The 17,152-nt window shown below is 35.6% G+C and overlaps 75 non-coding genes across 75 annotated transcripts; all 75 read left to right on the top strand.

Annotated features, from left to right (window-relative positions):
* Positions 1 to 11: 11 nt before the first annotated feature.
* Positions 12 to 84, top strand: Trnav-uac (transfer RNA valine (anticodon UAC)). Its single transcript has one exon. It is a non-coding gene; the product is annotated as a tRNA-Val (tRNA).
* Positions 85 to 212: 128 nt separating this feature from the next.
* Trnav-uac (transfer RNA valine (anticodon UAC)) lies at positions 213 to 285 on the top strand. The gene has a single exon. It is a non-coding gene; the product is annotated as a tRNA-Val (tRNA).
* Positions 286 to 413: 128 nt separating this feature from the next.
* Trnav-aac (transfer RNA valine (anticodon AAC)) lies at positions 414 to 486 on the top strand. The gene has a single exon. It is a non-coding gene; the product is annotated as a tRNA-Val (tRNA).
* Positions 487 to 614: 128 nt separating this feature from the next.
* Positions 615 to 687, top strand: Trnav-uac (transfer RNA valine (anticodon UAC)). Its single transcript has one exon. It is a non-coding gene; the product is annotated as a tRNA-Val (tRNA).
* Positions 688 to 815: 128 nt separating this feature from the next.
* Trnav-uac (transfer RNA valine (anticodon UAC)) lies at positions 816 to 888 on the top strand. The gene has a single exon. It is a non-coding gene; the product is annotated as a tRNA-Val (tRNA).
* Positions 889 to 1,015: 127 nt separating this feature from the next.
* Positions 1,016 to 1,088, top strand: Trnav-uac (transfer RNA valine (anticodon UAC)). The gene has a single exon. It is a non-coding gene; the product is annotated as a tRNA-Val (tRNA).
* A 128-nt stretch (positions 1,089 to 1,216) lies between these two features.
* Positions 1,217 to 1,289, top strand: Trnav-uac (transfer RNA valine (anticodon UAC)). The gene has a single exon. It is a non-coding gene; the product is annotated as a tRNA-Val (tRNA).
* A 128-nt stretch (positions 1,290 to 1,417) lies between these two features.
* Trnav-uac (transfer RNA valine (anticodon UAC)) lies at positions 1,418 to 1,490 on the top strand. The gene has a single exon. It is a non-coding gene; the product is annotated as a tRNA-Val (tRNA).
* Positions 1,491 to 1,819: 329 nt separating this feature from the next.
* Positions 1,820 to 1,892, top strand: Trnav-uac (transfer RNA valine (anticodon UAC)). The gene has a single exon. It is a non-coding gene; the product is annotated as a tRNA-Val (tRNA).
* Positions 1,893 to 2,222: 330 nt separating this feature from the next.
* Positions 2,223 to 2,295, top strand: Trnav-uac (transfer RNA valine (anticodon UAC)). The gene has a single exon. It is a non-coding gene; the product is annotated as a tRNA-Val (tRNA).
* A 128-nt stretch (positions 2,296 to 2,423) lies between these two features.
* Positions 2,424 to 2,496, top strand: Trnav-uac (transfer RNA valine (anticodon UAC)). The gene has a single exon. It is a non-coding gene; the product is annotated as a tRNA-Val (tRNA).
* A 328-nt stretch (positions 2,497 to 2,824) lies between these two features.
* On the top strand, positions 2,825 to 2,897 carry Trnav-uac (transfer RNA valine (anticodon UAC)). The gene has a single exon. It is a non-coding gene; the product is annotated as a tRNA-Val (tRNA).
* A 128-nt stretch (positions 2,898 to 3,025) lies between these two features.
* Positions 3,026 to 3,098, top strand: Trnav-uac (transfer RNA valine (anticodon UAC)). Its single transcript has one exon. It is a non-coding gene; the product is annotated as a tRNA-Val (tRNA).
* Positions 3,099 to 3,226: 128 nt separating this feature from the next.
* Trnav-uac (transfer RNA valine (anticodon UAC)) lies at positions 3,227 to 3,299 on the top strand. The gene has a single exon. It is a non-coding gene; the product is annotated as a tRNA-Val (tRNA).
* A 128-nt stretch (positions 3,300 to 3,427) lies between these two features.
* Trnav-uac (transfer RNA valine (anticodon UAC)) lies at positions 3,428 to 3,500 on the top strand. The gene has a single exon. It is a non-coding gene; the product is annotated as a tRNA-Val (tRNA).
* A 128-nt stretch (positions 3,501 to 3,628) lies between these two features.
* On the top strand, positions 3,629 to 3,701 carry Trnav-uac (transfer RNA valine (anticodon UAC)). The gene has a single exon. It is a non-coding gene; the product is annotated as a tRNA-Val (tRNA).
* Positions 3,702 to 3,829: 128 nt separating this feature from the next.
* Trnav-uac (transfer RNA valine (anticodon UAC)) lies at positions 3,830 to 3,902 on the top strand. Its single transcript has one exon. It is a non-coding gene; the product is annotated as a tRNA-Val (tRNA).
* Positions 3,903 to 4,030: 128 nt separating this feature from the next.
* Positions 4,031 to 4,103, top strand: Trnav-uac (transfer RNA valine (anticodon UAC)). The gene has a single exon. It is a non-coding gene; the product is annotated as a tRNA-Val (tRNA).
* Positions 4,104 to 4,231: 128 nt separating this feature from the next.
* Trnav-uac (transfer RNA valine (anticodon UAC)) lies at positions 4,232 to 4,304 on the top strand. Its single transcript has one exon. It is a non-coding gene; the product is annotated as a tRNA-Val (tRNA).
* A 128-nt stretch (positions 4,305 to 4,432) lies between these two features.
* Trnav-uac (transfer RNA valine (anticodon UAC)) lies at positions 4,433 to 4,505 on the top strand. The gene has a single exon. It is a non-coding gene; the product is annotated as a tRNA-Val (tRNA).
* Positions 4,506 to 4,633: 128 nt separating this feature from the next.
* On the top strand, positions 4,634 to 4,706 carry Trnav-uac (transfer RNA valine (anticodon UAC)). Its single transcript has one exon. It is a non-coding gene; the product is annotated as a tRNA-Val (tRNA).
* A 128-nt stretch (positions 4,707 to 4,834) lies between these two features.
* On the top strand, positions 4,835 to 4,907 carry Trnav-uac (transfer RNA valine (anticodon UAC)). The gene has a single exon. It is a non-coding gene; the product is annotated as a tRNA-Val (tRNA).
* A 128-nt stretch (positions 4,908 to 5,035) lies between these two features.
* Positions 5,036 to 5,108, top strand: Trnav-uac (transfer RNA valine (anticodon UAC)). The gene has a single exon. It is a non-coding gene; the product is annotated as a tRNA-Val (tRNA).
* Positions 5,109 to 5,236: 128 nt separating this feature from the next.
* On the top strand, positions 5,237 to 5,309 carry Trnav-uac (transfer RNA valine (anticodon UAC)). The gene has a single exon. It is a non-coding gene; the product is annotated as a tRNA-Val (tRNA).
* Positions 5,310 to 5,437: 128 nt separating this feature from the next.
* On the top strand, positions 5,438 to 5,510 carry Trnav-uac (transfer RNA valine (anticodon UAC)). The gene has a single exon. It is a non-coding gene; the product is annotated as a tRNA-Val (tRNA).
* A 128-nt stretch (positions 5,511 to 5,638) lies between these two features.
* Positions 5,639 to 5,711, top strand: Trnav-uac (transfer RNA valine (anticodon UAC)). The gene has a single exon. It is a non-coding gene; the product is annotated as a tRNA-Val (tRNA).
* A 128-nt stretch (positions 5,712 to 5,839) lies between these two features.
* Trnav-uac (transfer RNA valine (anticodon UAC)) lies at positions 5,840 to 5,912 on the top strand. The gene has a single exon. It is a non-coding gene; the product is annotated as a tRNA-Val (tRNA).
* Positions 5,913 to 6,039: 127 nt separating this feature from the next.
* On the top strand, positions 6,040 to 6,112 carry Trnav-uac (transfer RNA valine (anticodon UAC)). The gene has a single exon. It is a non-coding gene; the product is annotated as a tRNA-Val (tRNA).
* A 329-nt stretch (positions 6,113 to 6,441) lies between these two features.
* Positions 6,442 to 6,514, top strand: Trnav-uac (transfer RNA valine (anticodon UAC)). The gene has a single exon. It is a non-coding gene; the product is annotated as a tRNA-Val (tRNA).
* A 128-nt stretch (positions 6,515 to 6,642) lies between these two features.
* On the top strand, positions 6,643 to 6,715 carry Trnav-uac (transfer RNA valine (anticodon UAC)). Its single transcript has one exon. It is a non-coding gene; the product is annotated as a tRNA-Val (tRNA).
* Positions 6,716 to 6,843: 128 nt separating this feature from the next.
* On the top strand, positions 6,844 to 6,916 carry Trnav-uac (transfer RNA valine (anticodon UAC)). The gene has a single exon. It is a non-coding gene; the product is annotated as a tRNA-Val (tRNA).
* A 128-nt stretch (positions 6,917 to 7,044) lies between these two features.
* Positions 7,045 to 7,117, top strand: Trnav-uac (transfer RNA valine (anticodon UAC)). The gene has a single exon. It is a non-coding gene; the product is annotated as a tRNA-Val (tRNA).
* Positions 7,118 to 7,245: 128 nt separating this feature from the next.
* Trnav-uac (transfer RNA valine (anticodon UAC)) lies at positions 7,246 to 7,318 on the top strand. The gene has a single exon. It is a non-coding gene; the product is annotated as a tRNA-Val (tRNA).
* Positions 7,319 to 7,446: 128 nt separating this feature from the next.
* Trnai-uau (transfer RNA isoleucine (anticodon UAU)) lies at positions 7,447 to 7,519 on the top strand. The gene has a single exon. It is a non-coding gene; the product is annotated as a tRNA-Ile (tRNA).
* A 124-nt stretch (positions 7,520 to 7,643) lies between these two features.
* Positions 7,644 to 7,716, top strand: Trnav-uac (transfer RNA valine (anticodon UAC)). The gene has a single exon. It is a non-coding gene; the product is annotated as a tRNA-Val (tRNA).
* Positions 7,717 to 7,845: 129 nt separating this feature from the next.
* On the top strand, positions 7,846 to 7,918 carry Trnav-uac (transfer RNA valine (anticodon UAC)). Its single transcript has one exon. It is a non-coding gene; the product is annotated as a tRNA-Val (tRNA).
* A 128-nt stretch (positions 7,919 to 8,046) lies between these two features.
* Positions 8,047 to 8,119, top strand: Trnav-uac (transfer RNA valine (anticodon UAC)). Its single transcript has one exon. It is a non-coding gene; the product is annotated as a tRNA-Val (tRNA).
* Positions 8,120 to 8,448: 329 nt separating this feature from the next.
* On the top strand, positions 8,449 to 8,521 carry Trnav-uac (transfer RNA valine (anticodon UAC)). Its single transcript has one exon. It is a non-coding gene; the product is annotated as a tRNA-Val (tRNA).
* Positions 8,522 to 8,649: 128 nt separating this feature from the next.
* Trnav-uac (transfer RNA valine (anticodon UAC)) lies at positions 8,650 to 8,722 on the top strand. The gene has a single exon. It is a non-coding gene; the product is annotated as a tRNA-Val (tRNA).
* A 128-nt stretch (positions 8,723 to 8,850) lies between these two features.
* Positions 8,851 to 8,923, top strand: Trnav-uac (transfer RNA valine (anticodon UAC)). Its single transcript has one exon. It is a non-coding gene; the product is annotated as a tRNA-Val (tRNA).
* A 128-nt stretch (positions 8,924 to 9,051) lies between these two features.
* On the top strand, positions 9,052 to 9,124 carry Trnav-uac (transfer RNA valine (anticodon UAC)). The gene has a single exon. It is a non-coding gene; the product is annotated as a tRNA-Val (tRNA).
* Positions 9,125 to 9,252: 128 nt separating this feature from the next.
* Positions 9,253 to 9,325, top strand: Trnav-uac (transfer RNA valine (anticodon UAC)). The gene has a single exon. It is a non-coding gene; the product is annotated as a tRNA-Val (tRNA).
* Positions 9,326 to 9,453: 128 nt separating this feature from the next.
* On the top strand, positions 9,454 to 9,526 carry Trnai-uau (transfer RNA isoleucine (anticodon UAU)). The gene has a single exon. It is a non-coding gene; the product is annotated as a tRNA-Ile (tRNA).
* Positions 9,527 to 9,650: 124 nt separating this feature from the next.
* Positions 9,651 to 9,723, top strand: Trnav-uac (transfer RNA valine (anticodon UAC)). Its single transcript has one exon. It is a non-coding gene; the product is annotated as a tRNA-Val (tRNA).
* Positions 9,724 to 9,852: 129 nt separating this feature from the next.
* Trnav-uac (transfer RNA valine (anticodon UAC)) lies at positions 9,853 to 9,925 on the top strand. Its single transcript has one exon. It is a non-coding gene; the product is annotated as a tRNA-Val (tRNA).
* A 128-nt stretch (positions 9,926 to 10,053) lies between these two features.
* On the top strand, positions 10,054 to 10,126 carry Trnav-uac (transfer RNA valine (anticodon UAC)). Its single transcript has one exon. It is a non-coding gene; the product is annotated as a tRNA-Val (tRNA).
* A 128-nt stretch (positions 10,127 to 10,254) lies between these two features.
* Trnav-uac (transfer RNA valine (anticodon UAC)) lies at positions 10,255 to 10,327 on the top strand. The gene has a single exon. It is a non-coding gene; the product is annotated as a tRNA-Val (tRNA).
* A 128-nt stretch (positions 10,328 to 10,455) lies between these two features.
* Trnav-uac (transfer RNA valine (anticodon UAC)) lies at positions 10,456 to 10,528 on the top strand. Its single transcript has one exon. It is a non-coding gene; the product is annotated as a tRNA-Val (tRNA).
* Positions 10,529 to 11,058: 530 nt separating this feature from the next.
* On the top strand, positions 11,059 to 11,131 carry Trnav-uac (transfer RNA valine (anticodon UAC)). Its single transcript has one exon. It is a non-coding gene; the product is annotated as a tRNA-Val (tRNA).
* A 128-nt stretch (positions 11,132 to 11,259) lies between these two features.
* Trnav-uac (transfer RNA valine (anticodon UAC)) lies at positions 11,260 to 11,332 on the top strand. Its single transcript has one exon. It is a non-coding gene; the product is annotated as a tRNA-Val (tRNA).
* A 128-nt stretch (positions 11,333 to 11,460) lies between these two features.
* Positions 11,461 to 11,533, top strand: Trnav-uac (transfer RNA valine (anticodon UAC)). The gene has a single exon. It is a non-coding gene; the product is annotated as a tRNA-Val (tRNA).
* Positions 11,534 to 11,862: 329 nt separating this feature from the next.
* On the top strand, positions 11,863 to 11,935 carry Trnav-uac (transfer RNA valine (anticodon UAC)). Its single transcript has one exon. It is a non-coding gene; the product is annotated as a tRNA-Val (tRNA).
* A 128-nt stretch (positions 11,936 to 12,063) lies between these two features.
* Trnav-uac (transfer RNA valine (anticodon UAC)) lies at positions 12,064 to 12,136 on the top strand. The gene has a single exon. It is a non-coding gene; the product is annotated as a tRNA-Val (tRNA).
* A 128-nt stretch (positions 12,137 to 12,264) lies between these two features.
* Trnav-uac (transfer RNA valine (anticodon UAC)) lies at positions 12,265 to 12,337 on the top strand. The gene has a single exon. It is a non-coding gene; the product is annotated as a tRNA-Val (tRNA).
* Positions 12,338 to 12,465: 128 nt separating this feature from the next.
* On the top strand, positions 12,466 to 12,538 carry Trnav-uac (transfer RNA valine (anticodon UAC)). Its single transcript has one exon. It is a non-coding gene; the product is annotated as a tRNA-Val (tRNA).
* A 128-nt stretch (positions 12,539 to 12,666) lies between these two features.
* Positions 12,667 to 12,739, top strand: Trnav-uac (transfer RNA valine (anticodon UAC)). The gene has a single exon. It is a non-coding gene; the product is annotated as a tRNA-Val (tRNA).
* A 128-nt stretch (positions 12,740 to 12,867) lies between these two features.
* Positions 12,868 to 12,940, top strand: Trnav-uac (transfer RNA valine (anticodon UAC)). Its single transcript has one exon. It is a non-coding gene; the product is annotated as a tRNA-Val (tRNA).
* A 128-nt stretch (positions 12,941 to 13,068) lies between these two features.
* Positions 13,069 to 13,141, top strand: Trnav-uac (transfer RNA valine (anticodon UAC)). The gene has a single exon. It is a non-coding gene; the product is annotated as a tRNA-Val (tRNA).
* Positions 13,142 to 13,269: 128 nt separating this feature from the next.
* Trnav-uac (transfer RNA valine (anticodon UAC)) lies at positions 13,270 to 13,342 on the top strand. Its single transcript has one exon. It is a non-coding gene; the product is annotated as a tRNA-Val (tRNA).
* A 321-nt stretch (positions 13,343 to 13,663) lies between these two features.
* On the top strand, positions 13,664 to 13,736 carry Trnav-uac (transfer RNA valine (anticodon UAC)). Its single transcript has one exon. It is a non-coding gene; the product is annotated as a tRNA-Val (tRNA).
* A 128-nt stretch (positions 13,737 to 13,864) lies between these two features.
* Trnav-uac (transfer RNA valine (anticodon UAC)) lies at positions 13,865 to 13,937 on the top strand. Its single transcript has one exon. It is a non-coding gene; the product is annotated as a tRNA-Val (tRNA).
* Positions 13,938 to 14,065: 128 nt separating this feature from the next.
* Trnav-uac (transfer RNA valine (anticodon UAC)) lies at positions 14,066 to 14,138 on the top strand. The gene has a single exon. It is a non-coding gene; the product is annotated as a tRNA-Val (tRNA).
* Positions 14,139 to 14,266: 128 nt separating this feature from the next.
* On the top strand, positions 14,267 to 14,339 carry Trnav-uac (transfer RNA valine (anticodon UAC)). The gene has a single exon. It is a non-coding gene; the product is annotated as a tRNA-Val (tRNA).
* Positions 14,340 to 14,660: 321 nt separating this feature from the next.
* Positions 14,661 to 14,733, top strand: Trnav-uac (transfer RNA valine (anticodon UAC)). The gene has a single exon. It is a non-coding gene; the product is annotated as a tRNA-Val (tRNA).
* Positions 14,734 to 14,861: 128 nt separating this feature from the next.
* Trnav-uac (transfer RNA valine (anticodon UAC)) lies at positions 14,862 to 14,934 on the top strand. Its single transcript has one exon. It is a non-coding gene; the product is annotated as a tRNA-Val (tRNA).
* Positions 14,935 to 15,062: 128 nt separating this feature from the next.
* On the top strand, positions 15,063 to 15,135 carry Trnav-uac (transfer RNA valine (anticodon UAC)). Its single transcript has one exon. It is a non-coding gene; the product is annotated as a tRNA-Val (tRNA).
* Positions 15,136 to 15,263: 128 nt separating this feature from the next.
* Trnav-uac (transfer RNA valine (anticodon UAC)) lies at positions 15,264 to 15,336 on the top strand. The gene has a single exon. It is a non-coding gene; the product is annotated as a tRNA-Val (tRNA).
* Positions 15,337 to 15,464: 128 nt separating this feature from the next.
* Trnav-uac (transfer RNA valine (anticodon UAC)) lies at positions 15,465 to 15,537 on the top strand. Its single transcript has one exon. It is a non-coding gene; the product is annotated as a tRNA-Val (tRNA).
* Positions 15,538 to 15,866: 329 nt separating this feature from the next.
* Positions 15,867 to 15,939, top strand: Trnav-uac (transfer RNA valine (anticodon UAC)). Its single transcript has one exon. It is a non-coding gene; the product is annotated as a tRNA-Val (tRNA).
* Positions 15,940 to 16,067: 128 nt separating this feature from the next.
* Positions 16,068 to 16,140, top strand: Trnav-uac (transfer RNA valine (anticodon UAC)). Its single transcript has one exon. It is a non-coding gene; the product is annotated as a tRNA-Val (tRNA).
* A 128-nt stretch (positions 16,141 to 16,268) lies between these two features.
* Positions 16,269 to 16,341, top strand: Trnav-uac (transfer RNA valine (anticodon UAC)). The gene has a single exon. It is a non-coding gene; the product is annotated as a tRNA-Val (tRNA).
* A 128-nt stretch (positions 16,342 to 16,469) lies between these two features.
* Trnav-uac (transfer RNA valine (anticodon UAC)) lies at positions 16,470 to 16,542 on the top strand. Its single transcript has one exon. It is a non-coding gene; the product is annotated as a tRNA-Val (tRNA).
* A 129-nt stretch (positions 16,543 to 16,671) lies between these two features.
* On the top strand, positions 16,672 to 16,744 carry Trnav-uac (transfer RNA valine (anticodon UAC)). The gene has a single exon. It is a non-coding gene; the product is annotated as a tRNA-Val (tRNA).
* Positions 16,745 to 16,872: 128 nt separating this feature from the next.
* On the top strand, positions 16,873 to 16,945 carry Trnav-uac (transfer RNA valine (anticodon UAC)). The gene has a single exon. It is a non-coding gene; the product is annotated as a tRNA-Val (tRNA).
* A 129-nt stretch (positions 16,946 to 17,074) lies between these two features.
* On the top strand, positions 17,075 to 17,147 carry Trnav-uac (transfer RNA valine (anticodon UAC)). Its single transcript has one exon. It is a non-coding gene; the product is annotated as a tRNA-Val (tRNA).
* Positions 17,148 to 17,152: the final 5 nt, after the last annotated feature.

A 17,152-nucleotide genomic window follows, 5' to 3' on the forward strand; every position in this document is an offset into this window, starting at 1 on the left:
ACCTTGGTAACGGTTCTGTGGTGTAGTGGTTATCACATCTGCTTTACACGCAGAAAGTCGCGAGTTCGAACCTCGCCGGAACCTATGCTTTTATCTTTATCTAAACTGTTACATTGAAAAAATACCCACATTTCTTTGGAAATCATTACCTTTCCATTGTTTTGGATACAAATTAATCAAGTTTTAGATAAAACTCTCTATACCTTGGTAACGGTTCTGTGGTGTAGTGGTTATCACATCTGCTTTACACGCAGAAAGTCGCGAGTTCGAACCTCGCCGGAACCTATGCTTTTATCTTTATCTAAACTGTTACATTGAAAAAATACCAAAATTTCTTTGGAAATCATTACCTTTCCATTGTTTTGGATACAAATTAATCAAGTTTTAGATAAAACTCTCTATACCTTGGTAACGGTTCTGTGGTGTAGTGGTTATCACATCTGCTTAACACGCAGAAAGTCGCGAGTTCGAACCTCGCCGGAACCTATGCTTTTATCTTTATCTAAACTGTTACATTGAAAAAATACCCAAATTTCTTTGGAAATCATTACCTTTCCATTGTTTTGGATACAAATTAATCATTTTTTATATAAAACTCTCTATACCTTGGTAACGGTTCTGTGGTGTAGTGGTTATCACATCTGCTTTACACGCAGAAAGTCGCGAGTTCGAACCTCGCCGGAACCTATGCCTTTATCTTTATCTAAACTGTTACATTGAAAAAATACCAAAATTTCTTTGGAAATCATTACCTTTCCATTGTTTTGGATACAAATTAATCAACTTTTAGATAAAACTCTCTATACCTTGGTAACGGTTCTGTGGTGTAGTGGTTATCACATCTGCTTTACACGCAGAAAGTCGCGAGTTCGAACCTCGCCGGAACCTATGCTTTTATCTTTATCTAAACTGTTACATTGAAAAAATACCCAAATTTCTTTGGAAATCATTACTTTCCATTGTTTTGGATACAAATTAATCAACTTTTAGATAAAACTCTCTATACCTTGGTAACGGTTCTGTGGTGTAGTTGTTATCACATCTGCTTTACACGCAGAAAGTCGCGAGTTCGAACCTCGCCGGAACCTATGCTTTTATCTTTATCTAAACTGTTACATTGAAAAAATACCCAAATTTCTCTGGAAATCATTACTTTTCCATTGTTTTGGATACAAATTAATCAACTTTTAGATAAAACTCTCTATACCTTGGTAACGGTTCTGTGGTGTAGTGGTTATCACATCTGCTTTACACGCAGAAAGTCGCGAGTTCGAACCTCGCCGGAACCTATGCTTTTATCTTTATCTTAACTGTTACATTGAAAAAATACCCAAATTTCTTTGGAAATCATTACCTTTCCATTGTTTTGGATACAAATTAATCAACTTTTAGATAAAACTCTCTATACCTTGGTAACGGTTCTGTGGTGTAGTGGTTATCACATCTGCTTTACACGCAGAAAGTCGCGAGTTCGAACCTCGCCGGAACCTATGCTTTTATCTTTATCTAAACTGTTACATTGAAAAAATACGAAAATTTCTTTGGAAATCATTACCTTTCCATTGTTTTGGATACAAATTAATCAACTTTTAGATAAAACTCTCTATACCTTGGTAACGGGTCTGTGGTGTAGTGGTAATCACATCTGGTTTACACGCAGAAAGTCGCGATTTCGAACCTCGCCGGAACCTATGCTTTTGTCTTCATCTTAACTGTTACATTGAACAAATACCCAAATTTCTTTGGAAATCATTACCTTTCTATTGTTTTGGATACAAATTAATCAACTTTTAGATAAAACTCTCTATACTTTGGTAACGGTTCTGTGGTGTAGTGGTTATCACATCTGCTTTACACGCAGAAAGTCGCGAGTTCGAACCTCGCCGGAACCTATGCTTTTATCTTTATCTAAACTGTTACATTGAAAAAATACCCAAATTTCTTTGGAAATCATTACCTTTCCATTGTTTTGGATACAAATTAATCAACTTTTAGATAAAACTCTCTATACCTTGGTAACGGTTCTGTAGTGTAGTTGTTATCACATCTGGTTTACACGCAGAAAGTCGCGAGTTCGAACCTCGCCGGAACCTATGCCTTTAAATTTTTTTTAAACTGTTACATTGAAAAAATACCAAAATTTCTTTGGAAATCATTACCTTTCCATTGTTTTGGATACAAATTAATCAAGTTTTAGATAAAACTCTCTATACCTTGGTAACGGTTCTGTGGTGTAGTGGTTATCACATCTGCTTTACACGCAGAAAGTCGCGAGTTCGAACCTCGCCGGAACCTATGCTTTTATCTTTATCTAAACTGTTACATTGAAAAAATTCCCAAATTTCTCTGGAAATCATTACTTTTCCATTGTTTTGGATACAAATTAATCAAGTTTTAGATAAAACTCTCTATACCTTGGTAACGGTTCTGTGGTGTAGTGGTTATCACATCTGCTTTACACGCAGAAAGTCGCGAGTTCGAACCTCGCCGGAGCCTATGCTTTTATCTTATCTAAACTTTTACATTGAAAAAATACTCAAATTTCTTTGGAAATCATTACCTTTCCATTGTTTTGGATACAAATTAATAAACTTTTAGATAAAACTCTCTATACCTTGGAAACTGTTCTGTGGTTTAGTTGTTATGACATCTGCTTTACACGCAGAAAGTCGCGAGTTCGAACCTCGCCGGAACCTATGCTTTTATCTTTATCTTAACTGTTACATTGAAAAAATACCCAAATTTCTTTGGAAATCATTACCTTTCCATTGTTTTGGATACAAATTAATCAACTTTTAGATAAAACTCTCTATACCTTGGTAACGGTTCTGTGGTGTAGTGGTTATCACATCTGCTTTACACGCAGAAAGTCGCGAGTTCGAACCTCGCCGGAACCTATGCTTTTATCTTTATCTAAACTGTTACATTGAAAAAATACCCTAATTTCTTTGGAAATCATTACCTTTCCATTGTTTTGGATACAAATTAATCAACTTTTAGATAAAACTCTCTATACCTTGGTAACGGTTCTGTGGTGTAGTGGTAATCACATCTGCTTTACACGCAGAAAGTCGCGAGTTCGAACCTCGCCGGAACCTATGCTTTTGTCTTCATCTTAACTGTTACATTGAACAAATACCCAAATTTCTTTGGAAATCATTACCTTTCTATTGTTTTGGATACAAATTAATCAACTTTTAGATAAAACTCTCTATACCTTGGTAACGGTTCTGTGGTGTAGTGGTTATCACATCTGCTTTACACGCAGAAAGTCGCGAGTTCGAACCTCGCCGGAACCTATGCTTTTATCTTTATCTAAACTGTTACATTGAAAAAATACCCAAATTTCTTTGGAAATCATTACCTTTCCATTGTTTTGGATACAAATTAATCAACTTTTAGATAAAACTCTCTATACCTTGGTAACGGTTCTGTGGTGTAGTTGTAATCACATCTGCTTTACACGCAGAAAGTCGCGAGTTCGAACCTCGCCGGAACCTATGCTTTTGTCTTCATCTTAACTGTTACATTGAACAAATACCCAAATTTCTTTGGAAATCATTACCTTTCTATTGTTTTGGATACAAATTAATCAACTTTTAGATAAAACTCTCTATACCTTGGTAACGGTTCTGTGGTGTAGTGGTTATCACATCTGCTTTACACGCAGAAAGTCGCGAGTTCGAACCTCGCCGGAACCTATGCTTTTATCTTTATCTAAACTGTTACATTGAAAAAATACGAAAATTTCTTTGGAAATCATTACCTTTCCATTGTTTTGGATACAAATTAATCAACTTTTAGATAAAACTCTCTATACCTTGGTAACGGTTCTGTGGTGTAGTGGTTATCACATCTGCTTTACACGCAGAAAGTCGCGATTTCGAACCTCGCCGGAACCTATGCTTTTATCTTTATCTAAACTGTTACATTGAAAAAATACCCAAATTTCTTTGGAAATCATTACCTTTCCATTGTTTTGGATACAAATTAATCAACTTTTAGATAAAACTCTCTATACCTTGGTAACGGTTCTGTGGTGTAGTGGTTATCACATCTGCTTTACACGCAGAAAGTCGCGAGTTCGAACCTCGCCGGAACCTATGCTTTTATCTTTATCTAAACTGTTACATTGAAAAAATACCCAAATTTCTTTGGAAATCATTACCTTTCCATTGTTTTGGATACAAATTAATCAACTTTTAGATAAAACTCTCTATACCTTGGTAACGGTTCTGTGGTGTAGTGGTTATCACATCTGCTTTACACGCAGAAAGTCGCGAGTTCGAACCTCGCCGGAACCTATGCTTTTATCTTTATCTAAACTGTTACATTGAAAAAATACCCAAATTTCTTTGGAAATCATTACCTTTCCATTGTTTTGGATACAAATTAATCATTTTTTATATAAAACGCTCTATACCTTGGTAACGGTTCTGTGGTGTAGTGGTTATCACATCTGCTGTACACGCAGAAAGTCGCGAGTTCGAACCTCGCCGGAACCTATGCTTTTATCTTTATCTAAACTGTTACATTGAAAAAATACCCAAATTTCTCTGGAAATCATTACTTTTCCATTGTTTTGGATACAAATTAATCAACTTTTAGATAAAACTCTCTATACCTTGGTAACGGTTCTGTGGTGTAGTGGTTATCACATCTGCTTTACACGCAGAAAGTCGCGAGTTCGAACCTCGCCGGAACCTATGCTTTTATCTTTATCTTAACTGTTACATTGAAAAAATACCCAAATTTCTTTGGAAATCATTACCTTTCCATTGTTTTGGATACAAATTAATCAACTTTTAGATAAAACTCTCTATACCTTGGTAACGGTTCTGTGGTGTAGTGGTTATCACATCTGCTTTACACGCAGAAAGTCGCGATTTCGAACCTCGCCGGAACCTATGCTTTTATCTTTATCTAAACTGTTACATTGAAAAAATACCCAAATTTCTTTGGAAATCATTACCTTTCCATTGTTTTGGATACAAATTAATCAACTTTTAGATAAAACTCTCTATACCTTGGTAACGGTTCTGTGGTGTAGTGGTTATCACATCTGCTTTACACGCAGAAAGTCGCGATTTCGAACCTCGCCGGAACCTATGCTTTTATCTTTATCTAAACTGTTACATTGAAAAAATACCCAAATTTCTTTGGAAATCATTACCTTTCCATTGTTTTGGATACAAATTAATCAACTTTTAGATAAAACTCTCTATACCTTGGTAACGGTTCTGTGGTGTAGTGGTTATCACATCTGCTTTACACGCAGAAAGTCGCGAGTTCGAACCTCGCCGGAACCTATGCTTTTATCTTTATCTAAACTGTTACATTGAAAAAATACCCAAATTTCTTTGGAAATCATTACCTTTCCATTGTTTTGGATACAAATTAATCAACTTTTATATAAAACGCTCTATACCTTGGTAACGGTTCTGTGGTGTAGTGGTTATCACATCTGCTTTACACGCAGAAAGTCGCGAGTTCGAACCTCGCCGGAACCTATGCCTTTATCTTTATCTAAACTGTTACATTGAAAAAATACCCAAATTTCTTTGGAAATCATTACCTTTCCATTGTTTTGGATACAAATTAATCAACTTTTAGATAAAACTCTCTATACCTTGGTAACGGTTCTGTGGTGTAGTGGTTATCACATCTGCTTTACACGCAGAAAGTCGCGAGTTCGAACCCCGCCGGAACCTATGCTTTTATCTTTATCTAAACTGTTACATTGAAAAAATACCAAAATTTCTTTGGAAATCATTACCTTTCCATTGTTTTGGATACAAATTAATCAACTTTTAGATAAAACTCTCTATACCTTGGTAACGGTTCTGTGGTGTAATTGTTATCACATCTGCTTTACACGCAGAAAGTCGCGAGTTCGAACCTCGCCGGAACCTATGCTTTTATCTTTATCTAAACTGTTACATTGAAAAAATACCCAAATTTCTCTGGAAATCATTACCTTTCCATTGTTTTGGATACAAATTAATCAACTTTTAGATAAAATCTCTATACCTTGGTAACGGTTCTGTGGTGTAGTGGTTATCACATCTGCTTTACACGCAGAAAGTCGCGATTTCGAACCTCGCCGGAACCTATGCTTTTATCTATATCTAAACTGTTACATTGAAAAAATACCCAAATTTCTTTGGAAATCATTATCTTTCCGTTGTTTTGGATACAAATTAATCAACTTTTAGATAAAACTCTCTATACCTTGGTAACGGTTCTGTGGTTTAGTGGTTATCAAATCTGCTTTACACGCAGAAAGTCGCGAGTTCGAACCTCGCCGGAACCTATGCTTTTATCTTTATCTTAACTGTTACATTGAAAAAATACGAAAATTTCTTTGGAAATCATTACCTTTCCATTGTTTTGGATACAAATTAATCAACTTTTAGATAAAACTCTCTATACCTTGGTAACGGTTCTGTGGTGTAGTGGTAATCACATCTGCTTTACACGCAGAAAGTCGCGAGTTCGAACCTCGCGTAAACCTATGCTTTTGTCTTCATCTTAACTGTTACATTGAACAAATACCCAAATTTCTTTGGAAATCATTACCTTTCTATTGTTTTGGATACAAATTAATCAACTTTTAGATAAAACTCTCTATACCTTGGTAACGGTTCTGTGGTGTAGTGGTTATCACATCTGCTTTACACGCAGAAAGTCGCGAGTTCGAACCTCGCCGGAACCTATGCTTTTATCTTTATCTAAACTGTTACATTGAAAAAATACGAAAATTTCTTTGGAAATCATTACCTTTCCATTGTTTTGGATACAAATTAATCAACTTTTAGATAAAACTCTCTATACCTTGGTAACGGTTCTGTGGTGTAGTGGTTATCACATCTGCTTTACACGCAGAAAGTCGCGATTTCGAACCTCGCCGGAACCTATGCTTTTATCTTTATCTAAACTGTTACATTGAAAAAATACCCAAATTTCTTTGGAAATCATTACCTTTCCATTGTTTTGGATACAAATTAATCAACTTTTAGATAAAACTCTCTATACCTTGGTAACGGTTCTGTGGTGTAGTGGTTATCACATCTGCTTTACACGCAGAAAGTCGCGATTTCGAACCTCGCCGGAACCTATGCTTTTATCTTTATCTAAACTGTTACATTGAAAAAATACCCAAATTTCTTTGGAAATCATTACCTTTCCATTGTTTTGGATACAAATTAATCAACTTTTAGATAAAACTCTCTATACCTTGGTAACGGTTCTGTGGTGTAGTGGTTATCACATCTGCTTTACACGCAGAAAGTCGCGAGTTCGAACCTTGCCGGAACCTATGCTTTTATCTTTATCTAAACTGTTACATTGAAAAAATACCCAAATTTCTTTGGAAATCATTACCTTTCCATTGTTTTGGATACAAATTAATGATTTTTTATATAAAACGCTCTATACCTTGGTAACGGTTCTGTGGTGTAGTGGTTATCACATCTGCTGTATACGCAGAAAGTCGCGAGTTCGAACCTCGCCGGAACCTATGCTTTTATCTTTATCTAAACTGTTACATTGAAAAAATACCCAAATTTCTCTGGAAATCATTACTTTTCCATTGTTTTGGATACAAATTAATCAACTTTTAGATAAAACTCTCTATTTGTAACGGTTCTGTGGTGTAGTGGTTATCACATCTGCTTTACAGGCAGAAAGTCGCGAGTTCGAACCTCGCCGGAACCTATGCTTTTATCTTTATCTTAACTGTTACATTGAAAAAATACGAAAATTTCTTTGGAAATACTTTACCTTTCCATTGTTTTGGATACAAATTAATCAACTTTTAGATAAAACTCTCTATACCTTGGTAACGGTTCTGTGGTGTAGTGGTTATCACATCTGCTTTACACGCAGAAAGTCGCGATTTCGAACCTCGCCGGAACCTATGCTTTTATCTTTATCTAAACTGTTACATTGAAAAAATACCCAAATTTCTTTGGAAATCATTACCTTTCCATTGTTTTGGATACAAATTAATCAACTTTTAGATAAAACTCTCTATACCTTGGTAACGGTTCTGTGGTGTAGTGGTTATCACATCTGCTTTACACGCAGAAAGTCGCGATTTCGAACCTCGCCGGAACCTATGCTTTTATCTTTATCTAAACTGTTACATTGAAAAAATACCCAAATTTCTTTGGAAATCATTACCTTTCCATTGTTTTGGATACAAATTAATCAACTTTTAGATAAAACTCTCTATACCTTGGTAACGGTTCTGTGGTTTAGTGGTTATCAAATCTGCTTTACACGCAGAAAGTCGCGAGTTCGAACCTCGCCGGAACCTATGCTTTTATCTTTATCTTAACTGTTACATTGAAAAAATACGAAAATTTCTTTGGAAATCATTACCTTTCCATTGTTTTGGATACAAATTAATCAACTTTTAGATAAAACTCTCTATACCTTGGTAACGGTTCTGTGGTGTAGTGGTAATCACATCTGCTTTACACGCAGAAAGTCGCGAGTTCGAACCTCGCGTAAACCTATGCTTTTGTCTTCATCTTAACTGTTACATTGAACAAATACCCAAATTTCTTTGGAAATCATTACCTTTCTATTGTTTTGGATACAAATTAATCAACTTTTAGATAAAACTCTCTATACCTTGGTAACGGTTCTGTGGTGTAGTGGTTATCACATCTGCTTTACACGCAGAAAGTCGCGAGTTCGAACCTCGCCGGAACCTATGCTTTTATCTTTATCTAAACTGTTACATTGAAAAAATACGAAAATTTCTTTGGAAATCATTACCTTTCCATTGTTTTGGATACAAATTAATCAACTTTTAGATAAAACTCTCTATACCTTGGTAACGGTTCTGTGGTGTAGTGGTTATCACATCTGCTTTACACGCAGAAAGTCGCGATTTCGAACCTCGCCGGAACCTATGCTTTTATCTTTATCTAAACTGTTACATTGAAAAAATACCCAAATTTCTTTGGAAATCATTACCTTTCCATTGTTTTGGATACAAATTAATCAACTTTTAGATAAAACTCTCTATACCTTGGTAACGGTTCTGTGGTGTAGTGGTTATCACATCTGCTTTACACGCAGAAAGTCGCGATTTCGAACCTCGCCGGAACCTATGCTTTTATCTTTATCTAAACTGTTACATTGAAAAAATACCCAAATTTCTTTGGAAATCATTACCTTTCCATTGTTTTGGATACAAATTAATCAACTTTTAGATAAAACTCTCTATACCTTGGTAACGGTTCTGTGGTGTAGTGGTTATCACATCTGCTTTACACGCAGAAAGTCGCGAGTTCGAACCTTGCCGGAACCTATGCTTTTATCTTTATCTAAACTGTTACATTGAAAAAATACCCAAATTTCTTTGGAAATCATTACCTTTCCATTGTTTTGGATACAAATTAATGATTTTTTATATAAAACGCTCTATACCTTGGTAACGGTTCTGTGGTGTAGTGGTTATCACATCTGCTGTATACGCAGAAAGTCGCGAGTTCGAACCTCGCCGGAACCTATGCTTTTATCTTTATCTAAACTGTTACATTGAAAAAATACCCAAATTTCTCTGGAAATCATTACTTTTCCATTGTTTTGGATACAAATTAATCAACTTTTAGATAAAACTCTCTATTTGTAACGGTTCTGTGGTGTAGTGGTTATCACATCTGCTTTACAGGCAGAAAGTCGCGAGTTCGAACCTCGCCGGAACCTATGCTTTTATCTTTATCTTAACTGTTACATTGAAAAAATACGAAAATTTCTTTGGAAATACTTTACCTTTCCATTGTTTTGGATACAAATTAATCAACTTTTAGATAAAACTCTCTATACCTTGGTAACGGTTCTGTGGTGTAGTGGTTATCACATCTGCTTTACACGCAGAAAGTCGCGATTTCGAACCTCGCCGGAACCTATGCTTTTATCTTTATCTAAACTGTTACATTGAAAAAATACCCAAATTTCTTTGGAAATCATTACCTTTCCATTGTTTTGGATACAAATTAATCAACTTTTAGATAAAACTCTCTATACCTTGGTAACGGTTCTGTGGTGTAGTGGTTATCACATCTGCTTTACACGCAGAAAGTCGCGATTTCGAACCTCGCCGGAACCTATGCTTTTATCTTTATCTAAACTGTTACATTGAAAAAATACCCAAATTTCTTTGGAAATCATTACCTTTCCATTGTTTTGGATACAAATTAATCAACTTTTAGATAAAACTCTCTATACCTTGGTAACGGTTCTGTGGTGTAGTGGTTATCACATCTGCTTTACACGCAGAAAGTCGCGAGTTCGAACCTCGCCGGAACCTATGCTTTTATCTTTATCTAAACTGTTACATTGAAAAAATACCCAAATTTCTTTGGAAATCATTACCTTTCCATTGTTTTGGATACAAATTAATCATTTTTTATATAAAACGCTCTATACCTTGGTAACGGTTCTGTGGTGTAGTGGTTATCACATCTGCTTTACACGCAGAAAGTCGCGAGTTCGAACCTCGCCGGAACCTATGCCTTTATCTTTATCTAAACTGTTACATTGAAAAAATACCCAAATTTCTTTGGAAATCATTACCTTTCCATTGTTTTGGATACAAATTAATCAACTTTTAGATAAAACTCTCTATACCTTGGTAACGGTTCTGTGGTTTAGTGGTTATCACATCTGCTTTACACGCAGAAAGTCGCGAGTTCGAAGCCCGCCGGAACCTATGCTTTTATCTTTATCTAAACTGTTACATTGAAAAAATACCAAAATTCCTTTGGAAATCATTACCTTTCCATTGTTTTGGATACAAATTAATCAACTTTTAGATAAAACTCTCTATACCTTGGTAACGGTTCTGTGGTGTAGTTGTTATCACATCTGCTTTACACGCAGAAAGTCGCGAGTTCGAACCTCGATGGAACCTATGCTTTTATCTTTATCTAAACTGTTACATTGAAAAAATAGCCAAATTTCTCTGGAAATCATTACCTTTCCATTGTTTTGGATACAAATTAATCAACTTTTAGATAAAACTCTCTATACCTTGGTAACGGTTCTGTGGTGTAGTGGTTATCACATCTGCTTTACACGCAGAAAGTCGCGAGTTCGAACCTCGCCGGAACCTATGCTTTTATCTATATCTAAACTGTTACATTGAAAAAATACCCAAATTTCTTTGGAAATCATTACCTTTCCATTGTTTTGGATACAAATTAATCAACTTTTAGATAAAACTCTCTATACCTTGGTAACGGTTCTGTGGTTTAGTGGTTATAACATCTGCTTTACACGCAGAAAGTCGCGAGTTCGAACCTCGCCGGAACCTATGCTTTTATCTTTATCTTAACTGTTACATTGAAAAAATACCCAAATTTCTTTGGAAATCATTACCTTTCCATTGTTTTGGATACAAATTAATCAACTTTTAGATAAAAATCTATATACCTTGGTAACGGTCCTGTGGTGTAGTGGTTATCACATCTGCTTTACACGCAGAAAGTCGCGAGTTCGAACCTCGCCGGAACCTATGCTTTTATCTTTATCTAAACTGTTACATTGAAAAAATACCCAAATTTCTTTGGAAATCATTACCTTTCCATTGTTTTGGATACAAATTAATCAACTTTTAGATAAAACTCTCTATACCTTGGTAACGGTTCTGTGGTTTAGTGGTTATCACATCTGCTTTACACGCAGAAAGTCGCGAGGTCGAACCTCGCCGGAACCTATGCTTTTGTCTTCATCTTAACTGTTACATTGAACAAATACCCAAATTTCTTTGGAAATCATTACCTTTCTATTGTTTTGGATACAAATTAATAAACTTTTAGATAAAACTCTCTATACCTTGGTAACGGTTCTGTGGTGTAGTGGTTATCACATCTGCTTTACACGCAGAAAGTCGCGATTTCGAACCTCGTCGGAACCTCTGCTTTTATCTTTATCTAAACTGTTACATTGAAAAAATACCCAAATTTCTTTGGAAATCATTACCTTTCCATTGTTTTGGATACAAATTAATCAACTTTTAGATAAAACTCTCTATACCTTGGTAACGGTTCTGTGGTGTAGTGGTTATTACATCTGCTTTACACGCAGAAAGTCGCGAGTTCGAACCTCGCCGGAACCTATGCTTTTATCTTTATCTAAACTGTTACATTGAAAAAATACCCAAATTTCTTTGGAAATCATTACCTTTCCATTGTTTTGGATACAAATTAATCAACTTTTAGATAAAACTCTCTATACCTTGGTAACGGTTCTGTGGTGTAGTGGTTATCACATCTGCTTTACACGCAGAAAGTCGCGAGTTCGAACCTCGCCGGAACCTATGCTTTTATCTTTATCTAAACTGTTACATTGAAAAAATACCCAAATTTCTTTGGAAATCATTACCTTTCCATTGTTTTGGATACAAATTATTCATTTTTTATATAAAATTCTCTATACCTTGATAACGGTTCTGTGGTGTAGTGGTTATCACATCTGCTTTACACGCAGAAAGTCGCGAGTTCGAACCTCGCCGGAACCTATGCCTTTATCTTTATCTAAACTGTTACATTGAAAAAATACCAAAATTTCTTTGGAAATCATAACCTTTCCATTGTTTTGGATACAAATTAATCAACTTTTAGATAAAACTCTCTATACCTTGGTAACGGTTCTGTGGTGTAGTGGTTATCACATCTGCTTTACACGCAGAAAGTCGCGAGTTCGAACCTCGCCGGAACCTCTGCTTTTATCTTTATCTAAACTGTTACATTGAAAAAATACCAAAATTCCTTTGGAAATCATTACCTTTCCATTGTTTTGGATACAAATTAATCAACTTTTAGATAAAACTCTCTATACCTTGGTAACGGTTCTGTGGTGTAGTGGTTATAACATCTGCTTTACACGCAGAAAGTCGCGAGTTCGAACCTCGCCGGAACCTATGCTTTTATCTTTATCTAAACTGTTACATTGAAAAAATACCAAAATTCCTTTGGAAATCATTACCTTTCCATTGTTTTGGATACAAATTAATCAACTTTTAGATAAAACTCTCTATACCTTGGTAACGGTTCTGTGGTGTAGTTGTTATCACATCTGCTTTACACGCAGAAAGTCGCGAGTTCGAACCTCGCCGGAACCTATGCCTTTATCTTTATCTAAACTGTTACATTGAAAAAATACCCAAATTTCTCTGGAAATCATTACTTTTCCATTGTTTTGGATACAAATTAATCAACTTTTAGATAAAACTCTCTATACCTCGGTAACGGTTCTGTGGTGTAGTGGTTATCACATCTGCTTTACACGCAGAAAGTCGCGAGTTCGAACCTCGCCGGAACCTATGCTTTTATCTTTATCTAAACTGTTACATTGTAAAAATACCCAAATTTCTTTGGAAATCATTACCTTTCCATTGTTTTGGATACAAATTCATCAACTTTTAGATAAAACTCTCTATACCTTGGTAACGGTTCTGTGGTTATCACATCTGCTTTACACGCAGAAAGTCGCGAGTTCGAACCTCGCCGGAACCTATGCTTTTATCTTTATCTTAACTGTTACATTGAAAAAATACCCAAATTTCTTTGGAAATCATTACCTTTCCATTGTTTTGGATACAAATTAATCAACTTTTAGATAAAACTCTACACACCTTGGTAACGGTTCTGTGGTGTAGTGGTTATCACATCTGCTTTACACGCAGAAAGTCGCGAGTTCGAACCTCGCCGGAACCTATGCTTTTATCTTTATCTAAACTGTTACATTGAAAAAATACCCAAATTTCTTTGGAAATCATTACCTTTCCATTGTTTTGGATACAAATTAATCAACTTTTAGATAAAACTCTCTATACCTTGGTAACGGTTCTGTGGTGTAGTGGTAATCACATCTGCTTTACACGCAGAAAGTCGCGAGTTCGAACCTCGCCGGAACCTATGCTTTTGTCTTCATCTTAACTGTTACATTGAACAAATACCCAAATTTCTTTGGAAATCATTACCTTTCTATTGTTTTGGATACAAATTAATAAACTTTTAGATAAAACTCTCTATACCTTGGTAACGGTTCTGTGGTGTAGTGGTTATCACATCTGCTTTACACGCAGAAAGTCGCGATTTCGAACCTCGCCTGAACCTATGCTTTTATCTTTATCTAAACTGTTACATTGAAAAAATACCCAAATTTCTTTGGAAATCATTACCTTTCCATTGTTTTGGATACAAATTAATCAACTTTTAGATAAAACTCTCTATACCTTGGTAACGGTTCTGTGGTGTAGTGGTTATCACATCTGCTTTACACGCAGAAAGTCGCGAGTTCGAACCTCGCCGGAACCTATGCTTTTATCTTTATCTAAACTGTTACATTGTAAAAATACCCAAATTTCTTTGGAAATCATTACCTTTCCATTGTTTTGGATACAAATTCATCAACTTTTAGATAAAACTCTCTATACCTTGGTAACGGTTCTGTGGTTATCACATCTGCTTTACACGCAGAAAGTCGCGAGTTCGAACCTCGCCGGAACCTATGCTTTTATCTTTATCTTAACTGTTACATTGAAAAAATACCCAAATTTCTTTGGAAATCATTACCTTTCCATTGTTTTGGATACAAATTAATCAACTTTTAGATAAAACTCTCTACACCTTGGTAACGGTTCTGTGGTGTAGTGGTTATCACATCTGCTTTACACGCAGAAAGTCGCGAGTTCGAACCTCGCCGGAACCTATGCTTTTATCTTTATCTAAACTGTTACATTGAAAAAATACCCAAATTTCTTTGGAAATCATTACCTTTCCATTGTTTTGGATACAAATTAATCAACTTTTAGATAAAACTCTCTATACCTTGGTAACGGTTCTGTGGTGTAGTGGTAATCACATCTGCTTTACACGCAGAAAGTCGCGAGTTCGAACCTCGCCGGAACCTATGCTTTTGTCTTCATCTTAACTGTTACATTGAACAAATACCCAAATTTCTTTGGAAATCATTACCTTTCTATTGTTTTGGATACAAATTAATAAACTTTTAGATAAAACTCTCTATACCTTGGTAACGGTTCTGTGGTGTAGTGGTTATCACATCTGCTTTACACGCAGAAAGTCGCGATTTCGAACCTCGCCGGAACCTATGCTTTTATCTTTATCTAAACTGTTACATTGAAAAAATACCCAAATTTCTTTGGAAATCATTACCTTTCCATTGTTTTGGATACAAATTAATCAACTTTTAGATAAAACTCTCTATACCTTGGTAACGGTTCTGTGGTGTAGTGGTAATCACATCTGCTTTACACGCAGAAAGTCGCGAGTTCGGACCTCGCCGGAACCTATGCTTTTGTCTTCATCTTAACTGTTACATTGAACAAATACCCAAATTTCTTTGGAAATCATTACCTTTCTATTGTTTTGGATACAAATTAATCAACTTTTAGATAAAACTCTCTATACCTTGGTAACGGTTCTGTGGTGTAGTGGTTATCACATCTGCTTTACACGCAGAAAGTCGCGAGTTCGAACCTCGCCGGAACCTCTGCTTTTATCTTTATCTAAACTGTTACATTGAAAACATACCAAAATTCCTTTGGAAATCATTACCTTTCCATTGTTTTGGATACAAATGAATCAACTTTTAGATAAAACTCTCTATACCTTGGTAACGGTTCTGTGGTGTAGTTGTTATCACATCTGCTTTACACGCAGAAAGTCGCGAGTTCGAACCTACCCGGAACCTATGCTTTTATCTTTATCTAAACTGTTACATTGAAAAAATACCCAAATTTCTCTGGAAATCATTACTTTTCCATTGTTTTGGATACAAATTAATCAACTTTTAGATAAAACTCTTTATACCTTGGTAACGGTTCTGTGGTGTAGTGGTTATCACATCTGCTTTACACGCAGAAAGTCGCGAGTTCGAACCTCGCCGGAACCTATGCTTTTATCTTTATCTAAACTGTTTCATTGAAAAAATACCCAAATTTCTTTGGAAATCATTACCTTTCCATTGTTTTGGATACAAATTAATCAATTTTTAGATAAAACTCTCTATACCTTGGTAACGGTTCTGTGGTTTAGTGGTTATCACATCTGCTTTACACGCAGAAAGTCGCGAGTTCGAACCTCGCCGGAACCTATGCTTTTATCTTTATCTTAACTGTTACATTGAAAAAATACCCAAATTTCTTTGGAAATCATTACCTTTCCATTGTTTTGGATACAAATTAATCAACTTTTAGATAAAACTCTCTATACGTTGGTAACGGTTCTGTGGTGTGGTGGTTATCACATCTGCTTTACACGCGGAAAGTCGCGAGTTCGAACCTCGCCGGAACCTATGCTTTTATCTTTATCTAAACTGTTACATTGAAAAAATACCAAAATTTCTTTGGAAATCATTACCTTTCCATTGTTTTGGATACAAATTAATCAACTTTTAGATAAAACTCTCTATACCTTGGTAACGGTTCTGTGGTGTAGTGGTAATCACATCTGCTTTACACGCAGAAAGTCGCGAGTTCGAACCTCGCCGGAACCTATGCTTTTGTCTTCATCTTAACTGTTACATTGAAAAAATACCCAAATTTCTTTGGAAATCATTACCTTTCTATTGTTTTGGATACAAATTAATAAACTTTTAGATAAAACTCTCTATTCCCTGTGTAACGGTTCTGTGGTGTAGTGGTTATCACATCTGCTTTACACGCAGAAAGTCGCGAGTTCGAACCTCGCCGGAACCTATGCTTTTATCTTTATCTAAACTGTTACATTGAAAAAATACCCAAATTTCTTTGGAAATCATTACCTTTCCATTGTTTTGGATACAAATTAATCAACTTTTAGATAAAACTCTCTATACCTTGGTAACGGTTCTGTGGTGTAGTGATTATCACATTTGCTTTACACGCAGAAAGTCGCGAGTTCGAACCTCGCCGGAACCTATGCCTTTATATTTTTTCTAAACTGTTACATTGAAAAAATACCAAAATTTCTTTGGAAATCATTACCTTTCCATTGTTTTGGATACAAATTAATCAACTTTTAGATAAAACTCTCTATACCTTGGTAACGGTTCTGTGGTGTAGTGGTTATCACATCTGCTTTACACGCAGAAAGTCGCGAGTTCGAACCTCGCCGGAACCTATGCT

This window comes from Euprymna scolopes, chromosome 46 (assembly GCF_053919585.1).
Source record: "Euprymna scolopes isolate OS-2025 chromosome 46, ASM5391958v1, whole genome shotgun sequence".
Classification (NCBI taxonomy): Eukaryota; Metazoa; Mollusca; class Cephalopoda; order Sepiida; family Sepiolidae; genus Euprymna; species Euprymna scolopes.